This window comes from Physeter macrocephalus, chromosome 13, assembly GCF_002837175.3.
Source record: "Physeter macrocephalus isolate SW-GA chromosome 13, ASM283717v5, whole genome shotgun sequence".
Classification (NCBI taxonomy): domain Eukaryota; kingdom Metazoa; phylum Chordata; class Mammalia; order Artiodactyla; family Physeteridae; genus Physeter; species Physeter macrocephalus.
Genome location: NC_041226.1, coordinates 23,404,044 through 23,414,600, shown reverse-complemented (window position 1 = coordinate 23,414,600; position 10,557 = coordinate 23,404,044). Strand labels below are relative to the sequence as shown.

At 42.0% G+C, this 10,557-nt stretch overlaps 1 long non-coding RNA gene across 1 annotated transcript; it reads right to left on the bottom strand.

The window, feature by feature from the left end:
• Positions 1-276: 276 nt before the first annotated feature.
• LOC114487480 (uncharacterized) lies at positions 277-10,134 on the bottom strand. Its single transcript, XR_003682605.1, has 3 exons — positions 9,766-10,134; positions 2,927-3,156; positions 277-299 (listed from the first exon to the last, which is right to left on the bottom strand). It is a non-coding gene; the product is annotated as an uncharacterized lncRNA (long non-coding RNA).
• Positions 10,135-10,557: the final 423 nt, after the last annotated feature.

Sequence of the window (10,557 nt, the reverse complement as noted above, 5' to 3'; positions counted from 1 at the left end):
TATATGGGGATAAAACTTTTTATTCTACTTTAGACTATGTTTAACATTTTTTATTACTAAAGACATTAAAAATAATTTTTGCACCAGGAAGTTAGGTAGGGAAAGCTTTTTAATAGTGCTGGTGTGCTTCTTTATAGTAATTATTATTTAATTTACTTCCATGCACAATATGACTCGATTGTATTTTCTCTCTTATAGTAAATACACAAGTTTTAAAAATTAATTTCATTCATACCTTTTGCCAGTTGTCACATATGGTCTTGCCCTCCAGGATTTTATATTCAAGTTGGGAAGAGATGCTGCATATACATGAAACCACAGTTGGGAAACAACATAAGAGAGAGTATGGTATAAATGTCAAAACGTAATAAAGATGGAGCATGTGATAGGAGTTCAGGAAAGGGAGAGCTCAGTGAGGACTGGAGGCAGGGCTGGTAGCTTGGAGTTGGACAATGCTGCCTATCAGTCTCTGGGTTCATTGCCTCTGGCTAATTTAGGCTTCTTTCTTTGCGCTCACTTCTTCACCATGGAATTACCTCTGGATTCTTAAAGCTCATAAGCAACAACATTCTTGCTCCCAATATTTCCCTGTCCCCTTTCCCTTGGAGGCTGTGTTTGATACATCGTGAGCCTCCGTGGGTGTGTGCCCCCTATTCTTCTCAGGGCTGCTCTGCTTCATATTTGTGTCCCGGATGGCAAACAACAGCCCAGATGCTAAGTACTACCATAAACATTCTTGCCCACGCATCCAGCCCAGTGTGATCCCTGGCCTTGAGTGACGGTGGTAACGCTTGCCAGGCAGGCTGCCAGTGGACCACTGTGCCTGACCCCAGTGTTGCCTCAGAGGAGAGCCTCTCCCTGCCGAGTGCTGGGGAACAAAGCAGTAAAGCTTCACAAAGATCTGCCACCAGGGCACAACGAAAGCGAAGGGGTGGATTCTTAAGCATGACTGTGGAACCTGACTGGCAGCAGTTGCTGGAGCCAATTTGTAGCCCTTGGAATGAACTAGAATGATCCCTCAGAGCAGGAGAAAAAAAAATTCCTAGAAGCCACTCAAGAAGACCTACCTCCTGGATGATCTAACTTAAAAAAATTGTTTTACATTGCTTAGGTCATTGAAACCAAAGCAGGTTTTCCTTTTTTCTCTTCATTAATTCTCATTTTGAGTTACCTGAGGAATTGTGAGCAGGTTACCTGGCCAGGCTGAGTTGGCAAACAGACAAAGTCAGTGTGGGAGGGACAAGCGTATACCTGTGCTACCATTCATGACAAAGCTGGAGGCTGCTGTCAGTACAGCAACTTTTTGATCCTTTCATGGCTTCAAATCACAAGTTTGAAATACAAGAGAAAACATCAGATCCATAGTGCTTAAGACTGGAAGGATTCAAGGAATCTGTCCAGGACACACCCCTGACAGATATGCAGAACTTCAACCCAAGTGGCCATCCCTCTCTGGGACCTGCCTCCCCTAGCCACCATCTCTGTCCCACCTCCTTGGATAAGGGGACTCCATCAGAGACTCAGGTCTACAAGATTTCATTTTATTCCACCTCTCATGTTCAAGGGCATGAAAACAAAATGCTTTAACAACAACAAAAATAACTGCTGCTGTTCTCTGTCTGAGGAGAAGCTTCTCAAAGCAAAAGGCATCAGGGTGTGGCCTTGATTCATGAAAGTGACCTAGAGAGTGACCTGGTCTGACCAAGAGGGGCCGGGACAGAGAAGCACCAAACTTCTGCTTAATAAAGTAACCAGAAATCTGAGTTTCCTCAGGGAAGCAAAGTGACATCATAGGGTCTGAGTCTCCAAAATCAAACAGTGGTCTCTGGAGACATGACAGAAGGTAGCAGGCCTTGAGGCTCAACGAGGGCCATGAAAAATTTCTTGGGGCAAGAATGGCTACAGCATTTTACAGAACTGTGGCATTTTTATTTTCTGTTTTAAATAGTTTATCTTCTTCATTATCTTGTGACCCCTTCCATAACCTCCAACCACTCTGTAAATCTGTTACACACAACAGCTTTGATTGAGGGGAGCTTTGGGGATGAACAGAGATGCTATCCAGCGTGAGGGGAAGGAGGGATAGGTCAGCAATTGCAGGAGCTGTGAGTGGCCATTAAGAACAGGCTACAGTGGAGAGAAGGCTGGAGCATGGGCCACCCCACCTCGTGAAGGGACGTGAGATGACTCCCTTTCACTCAAAACACACTAGAAGTAGGTGAACTTGATAGGAAGGCAGGAAAGAAGCTAGTTCCTACTGGGGAAAGGGCTGTACTCGCAGGAGACACTTGGATACTTGGTTTACATACGAAAAAAAAACCGCATTTCTCTGGTTTGGATGACAACCTCCTACACACACACACACACACACACACACACACACACACACACACTCAATTAATCATTCCTATTTCTTGGTTTCCTTAAAGTTCTATTTATCTTCTATTAGAGCAATTACCCCATTACACTATATTATTTCTGGTATACTCATATGCATTTTTTTTTTTTTTTTTTTTTTTTTTTTTGCTGTACGCGGGCCTCTCACTGTTGTGGCCTCTCCCTTTGCGGAGCACAGGCTCCAGACGCGCAGGCTCAGCGGCCATGGCTCACGGGCCCAGCCGCTCCGCGGCATGTGGGAACTTCCCGGACCGGGGCACGAACCTGTGTCCCCTGCATCGGCAGGCGGATTCTCAACCACTGCGCCACCAGGGAAGCCCCCCTCATATGTTTTTATAATTATACTTGTGAACTTTTTCTTTGTATCTTTTACCTGTCAAGCACCTGGCATGTGTTAAGAAGTGTTTGTTGAATGAATATTTAAATAATTGGCTACTACACGTATTTGTTAACAAGATGGAACCCTGAGTCACTCAGCAGAATCAAGTCTCATCTGTCATCAAGGAGCTGATGCCAGTTTTGTTCTTACCTTTCTGCTCATCCCTGAGGCATGCAGATGAACCCTGGACTTCAGGAAGCATTAGTTCTGTGATGACCCACACTGGAATCTGCAACACTCCTCCATGTCCTGTGGCTTCTGGCTGAGGAGGAGGTGTGGACAGGCTGGTGTGGGCATGTCACTGTCACTGGGCCTGGCAGAGATGGCCCAACTGCACTGCCCAATACAGGGGTCAGCTTATCTCCAATAGCAGCAATGGCCTGTGAGTAAGAAGAGTGGGTGTTTGAGTGCACAAGGCATTTGAGTCATTTGGCAAGTGCCTGGAAGGCTCTGATCACACAGCTCCCCACATTGAGCTTTCCATTTCCTGTCATAATACCCCAAATTCTGTCACCGTTATCTATTCATCCTTTTGAGTATTTCAGAGATTCCAATTATTGCGTGATTTCTTTACTTGGTATCTGTGTAGGATTCTGGAATAGGGGGAGGTGGGAATAGGTAAGGAAGACAGAAAAAGAAATGGGACGGAGATATAAACAGACTTTGTCTCTCTTCTAGTGGTTCCCAGTGCAGGGCAATACTTTCCAGAATACCCTTAGCCCTTCCAAAGTTGCCCAGACAATATTGAGAAGCCCAGCAGGCCAGGACTCATAACACATATTATTTTTTTAAAAAAATATTTATTTATTTATTTATTTGGTTGCATCAGCTCTTAGTCGCAGCAGGTGGGTTCCTTAGCTGTGGCTTGCCGGCTCCTTAGTTGTGGCATGCGAACTCTTAGTTGCAGCATGCATGTGGGATCTAGTTCCTGGACCAGGGACTGAACCCAGGCCCCCTGCATCGGAAGCGTGGAGTCTTAACCACTGAGCCGCCAGGGAAGTCCTTCATCACACATATCCTTCAATACATACTTTCTCTCCCAGCCACACAGCACCTGAAAACTCAAGCACTCAAGAAATAAGAGAGAAGAAGAACATCAAAACACTGTATGTTGCTTAAGATGGTACTGTCACCTTGGTACGCCCCAGGCCCACATTTCCAGGCTCCCTTCTCCATCCAGATAAGACCTAGAATCTGAAGAAGAATCCTTTTCTAGATGAAGACTAAGAATAAAAGGAAACACAGGACTGAATTTCCTAATCCCAAATTGGAATGTTGGTTCAGACATATATGTAAATTTTTTCTGTGAAGTCTTAAAGAAGGAAAATAAATTGCCTTTAGTTTACATATAATAAATCTCCTTTATTAAAGGATTTAACTTTATTATCTCCTGTCCGGGAGAAGGCTGTTAATCAAGTTGTCCGCTGTGCCGAGACCACTTCTGGAACTGCTTCTCTTAACCACCCAGACCGTGGCCATATGCACAGGCCCTGGAATCTGCATTCCATTTACCTTCCGTGACCAGCTCAAACCAGTGATTTGTTGTGCTTTCTCTCCTCATTGTAAATATTCACTTTTGTACCTAATTTTGCATCTGTGGTTTTGTGTTCCTTTTCATCAAGAGGGCCCCCATGTTCTATAAGTTTCAGCCCCCACAAAGTTGGATCTGCCCTTTCATACATCTGCTCATACAGTGCACATGCTCAGTGTGCGTAATTACATAGGAAATCTCAATTAACAAGGGTCCTGATAACTGATTCTTAATTAACCAAAATGTTCTCTGCATAATGCCCTCAGATGCAAGTAATGAAATTGGGAGAAAAAAAGCAATTTCTAATCTTAGAAATGTAGCAAGTGTTCTACCTGGTCCCAAATCTTTTCTCCCTCTGCATGTACAGAAATACATGATAACAGCTAACACTTACATAATATGTACTGTGAGCTGGGCTCCTTTCAGTCCTCACAAGCACCCCCCTGAGGTGGGTACGCTAACTGTACTCATTTTATAGATAAGGAAACTGAGGCATCATTTCCCAAAGTTACACCTAACATACAGGTCATCTGCGTCCAGGATCTAGGGTCTCCACCTCTAAGCTACAGTCACCTGTGTAGGATCATTGTTTATGTTAGCAATGATGACCCAGTAACACAGAAACAAAATGTTTACTTTGTTTTCAATTGACAAATTGAAGCCCCTATTTCTCTCAGCATTCTGGTTAAAAAAGTTGTGGTTACTTCACTTTCGATTCCTCTTTTCCTCAACTAGAAATGAGAAACATCCCTAGAAAACCAGGGTAGCCTGACACATGGTAAGGGATTATAATGGGCTGCGTGGTGCCCCCAAAGATATCAGTCCTAACCCTTAGAACCTGTGAATGTTATTTTATATGGTAGTTTTAACAGATGTGACTAAACTAAGGAGTTTGAGAGGAGATTATCCTGAATTATCTGGGTGGGTTCTAAATACCACCAAAAGTGTCTTTTCAAGAGATTAGACACACACAGAGGAGAAGGTGATGTGAAGATAGAGGCAGAGATTAGAGTGATACAGCCACAAACCAAGGAACACCAGGAATGCTGGCAGTCACCAGAAGCTAGAAAAGGCAAAGAACTGATTCTCCTCTGGAGCCTGTGCAGGGAGTGTGGCTCTGCTGACACCTTGATTTCAGATTTCTGGTCTCCAGAACTGTGAAAGAATAAACTTCTGTTGTTTTTAAGCCATCAAAGTTGTGTTAGTTTGTTACAGCAGCAATAGGAAACTAATACAAGGTTCAATACATGGCAGCCAATAGTTAGAGCATAACAATAATCATAGCTGCTGCCAGGCACTGCATCCTTATAATGTATTGGTTATGCACTCTCTGACATTTATTCCCCATAAGGTAAATGAAGAAAGTGAGGTCACACAGCTGCTAAGTGGCAAAGCAAGGATTGAAACCCAGGTCTAACTCCAAAGGCCACGAACAGAAACAACATATGGAATATACTGTCAATCCTAACCCCTTACATGGAAATTACTAACCAAAAATGAAAGCCAAACTCCAACAGTTCTTAATGATTTTTCTGAGACTAGATTTCCTAAATATACGTTCACTCGTTGCCCATACACCCTCTAACATTTGGTTATTTGTTGGTTCTTCTTAGTGCCACTTAAAAATGAGGTACAAACTACCGTTAGCCTATTTTCCAAATGAAGAAACTGAGACACAGAGAAGTTATTTGCTGGAAGTCACCCCCCAGAGCCTGGCCTGGAAATGTTTACCCTCATCACTCCTTTATCTATCCCTGCAGAATCTTGGTCTGGGTCTGTAAGAAAGAGCTGGCAACTTTCAATTTTTAAGCGCCTTTTAGGTGTATCAGCTCTGTGCACAAAGGTTAATTAAACCACTATAAAATGCAGAAGCAGCCAGGTCTTTGTCTCCGAGGTAATAAAATCACAAATGATTCCTGTTCAAAACGAAGCTTGTAATAATCTGTTGCCAGTGGGTTGTGTGCATTTCTTCCGTTTTAACATGTACTTCTCTCTTCATCAGAAACATTAGGTCACAAAAGCCAATCTCATCTACATCTTTACAATGTTGTTTATCATCTTTCTGCATGCAGGAGAAAGAACTGGTAATGAAGCAGCCAAATTGGATTCTAGGGAGGATTTGTCCTGACTTAGAATACTTTCAGAATCCATTCAAAATGCTTCTGATTTATCATTAAGCCCTCTGAAGCCATTTATTTGGAGCCAGCTTTTCAGGGATAGGACATCAATTGTGTCCAGTTATCGGGAATTATAACACAGCTGATGAAGTGTGACAACACAGAGTCCACTGGATTTGCAGGAGATTATAGGAGGGTGCTATAGAAGTCAGCAGCTATTCCATGGAAAATGTTTCTGAGCAGAAAGAGAGAGAATGAAAATAAGGAAACAGATTCTATCCTGTCGCCTGACACCTCTCCTGTGGTCTCTGCGTTGAGCTTATGTGGGTGTCCACTCCCACAATTCCTTTTACCTGCCCCTGTACTTTATTTACATCTTCTCCGGCCCACTCCCTCTCTCCCTCAAGCAGGTACCATACAAAACTAGAAGCAGGGATGGAAGGCGGATTGATGCTTGTGGCTATAAGCAAGGGTAGGTAATATGCTCAGCCACATCATGGACACAGTTATATTCTGAAAAGGGCAGAATCTGAGATTTTAGCTGAACCATAAAATCCAAAATACTTCACAAACCATGAATCATAGTCTTGTACTCACAGCTGCATCTACGTGAAGGTATTCTAGGTCAGCCTGCCCCCTTCCCACACTACACGTACTAGGCTCTGGAGAAGCTCGTGGGAGGAGCAGTGGTGAAGTGTTTCAACCTTGTTGGCAATATCGTCTAGAATTACCAATATACATACTTTGTGAGCCAAACATTACACTTTTGTGATCCCATCCTAAGAGGAAAGAAAAAAATGTCCTAGTATGTATGGATTTATGTGCAAGTGTGTTTGTTGCTCAGTAGTAAAAATCTAGGGTACAGACAATCTGCATTTCCTACAATAGAAAATGGTTGAAGAAAGCATGAAAATATATATATATAATGGAATATTATACAGCTATGAAAAAGAATGAGTTAGATCTATATGCATGAACTTGGAAGTATGTCCATATAGGTTATTAAGTGAAAATAGTCAGTTGCAGTATAATGGACACAATACTGTATGATCCAGCTTTAAATTATTAGGGCTTGGTGTCTACAGAAAGAGTATCATCATATCAATATCATCTGTAAGTCTGAGGAAGGCTCATCAGCTTATCCATAAAGCAAAAAAAGTTTGAATCCTAAATTAGGCTGGTTTCAATCCAATTACGTTTGGATGGACTTAGTAATAATAACGCAAACATGCCCTGCCCAAGCTTATACTATGCTGTAATCCTCGTGAAGTAAGAATACATTTTACCCTCTAGAGAATTCCCTTAAAGTTGAGATTCTGTTGGGGAGTTAGGTTGAGGGGTAGGATGAAAGAAAGCATTTTAGAGCTGCCTTTTCAAAATACAATGACTATGTCTTACCCCAGACCAAATGAGTCTGAATTTCCAGAAGGTTGGGGATGGGAGATGGAGAAGGGGGCCAGAAAGTGTAAAAGAGCCCCAGTTGATCTAGTCACTCTTACCTCTCTTTTTTCTTTCCTCCCTTTTGTGACCCATTTGAAAATAACTGTCTTAATGTATGTGCCCTACTTCAATTATCAAGAGGCAGCTGTAATAATGATAGTAGCATTTATAATGTGCCAGACACTGACCTAAAGGTATGAGCATAAACTAATTCATTTAATTCTCACAACAACCTACAAGGGAGGTGTTAATTATTATCATCCCCATTTTACAGATGAGACTAGACAAAGAGGTTAAGAATCATACTCATGATTACAGAGTTAGCTAGTGGTAGAGCCGGGGTTTAAAACCCAGGAAGTCTAGCTTCAGACTATATGTAGAGATGTGAGCCAGAGCAAATGACATAGGGCAGGCTCACAAGCTCATTAAAGCATTTTTATGCCCAAGTTTCTCATTGATCTTGTCACTTGGGTCAGACCTAAAGAACTGTTCTAACAATACTTCTCAGTGCTCACCCATTGCCACACTCCTCATCAGTGAATTGCCCTGGCCCTTTGAACTGTTCACTGTATCTGAAGAAATGATTCTGAGAAAACATGCTCTATTGTTTCTCTCCTTCCTCCCTCAGTCCCTCCCTTGCCATGGAAACAGGCTCCTTTCATAAGCAGAGAACTGTACTGAGTCTCCCATTATGGACAATATCAAATAATTTCAAAATCCTTTGGCAGTACTTGGAGGCTGTAATCCGGCTTTCTCAACTATGAATTTGGAAATAATTTTGTCCCTTTGATAACTGAATATCAAGATCTCACATAATGGATCAGAGCAGATATATGTGAAGTTACCTTAAAAAGACAGAATGGTTTCTAGGCCAGTCTAACTGAATAGCTGTAATATGTATAAAGGAAGTATCTGTCAATAAAAGTTGGGTTTGAGGTTGGGTGGGGTCATCTTTAGAAGGGATAGGAGAATTTCTGAGGTTGTCTGCCCCTAGGGAAGAAAAGAGCCTTACCCAACAGATACTGAATATGCAGGTCTCATCGTCAAACTATCCTGCTAGGGAAGTAGATTAATGTGTTAGGCAAGCTTAGCCTGATTTCACTGAACATCAGTTCCTCTCACTCACTCCACTTGTTCCTGTTCCATGTTCACTAAACAGCCTTCTGATTTGACGTCACAAAAATTTTGTGTATTGGAATAAATGGGCTGGTCATTCATGAAGATATTGAGTGATTATAATTTTTATTTTATTTAAATGTTTTTTCCCTTATTTTTCAAATTCTCCAAAATAAAGATGTTTTGTATTGAATTTGATATATACACACGCACATACACGCACACGTACACACACACACACACACACACACACACACACACACACACACACACACACACACGGCTGAAATCCCATGATGTCTAGCTCTTCCCTGCCGTATTCCTAACAGCCATCATTTCCCAGACCTGTCTTGAAAATGTGCTCCGCAACTGGCTTGCCCTGAAATCCTTTGCTTAGGGGAGGAGGAGGTGGCGAAGGAGACAGGCATATTAATGTACTTTTCTTCCCTGCCGTATTCCTAACAGCCATCATTTCCCAGACCTGTCTTGAAAATTAGGCTGAGTACTGGCTTGCCCTGAAATCCTTTGCTTAGGGGAGGAGGAGGTGGCGAAGGAGACAGGCATATTAATGTACTTTTCTCTAAAGATGGCTTCTTCTCAGCCTACAACATGGAAATTCAGTCTTTCTTGACTTCAAGAAGTATGATGTGGGAAGAAAAATATCCTAAGAGTTAAGGGCCAGTTCTGTCACTTTGTAACAATATGTCTTCAACCAAGTCACTTAACTTTCTGAATTTCAATTTTATAATTTGTAAAATGGGACAATTAATTGCTGCTCTACTTACTTTACAAGGCGGTTGTGCTGACCCAAACAAGAACCCAGATCTTCTGACTTTATGTCCATGGTGCCCAAACATGTATCCATCCATCATCCTTTCATTTCTTCACTCTTCATTATATACAGTATTTTCCAAGAGTTGTGTACGTTGGGAGGTTGGGGGAAGGAAAGAAGAGAGGCACCCCAGATTGGGAAAGGGCATTGAAGACAGAGAAAATGAGGTGATTAAGAGCATGGTGTGATCAGGGACCTACAACAGCCTATGACTCCACGTTCTATTTTACATGCTATTCCAATTCCTTTGAGGGCAACACTGTACATAGCACAAAAAAAGAACTACTTTTTAAGGTTTCCTTAAGACAGAGCCATTTTTAGTTCATCCAGCCAGGACTCTCTAGTTAACAGCTTCTATCTCAACTTCTCTCTAGATCCTTCTGCTGAAACATACAATAACTGGTGAACAGAAGTGGGCAAGGCTTACAAGTCAGGTGGGCACCTCAGATCCAGCCATAGCGAAAGGAATCTGTGAGGTGCTTTAAATCTATGTCAGATATAAAAATAAACCTTAGGTATGACATATTGTATATAAAGTGTAGGTTCTACATGGCCCATTTTTAAGGTGTACACCTTGACGTAAGGGGCATATAGCAATAATGCTTTGAATTTGTAAAGTGTTTCTCCGTGTACTATTAGATTTACCTTTGAAGTATCCTGAAAAGGTAAAAATATAAGAGAACAGGAAATGTTACTTCACCAGCTCTATATTATAAGTAAAGGAACAGAGACTGGAAGCAACCTG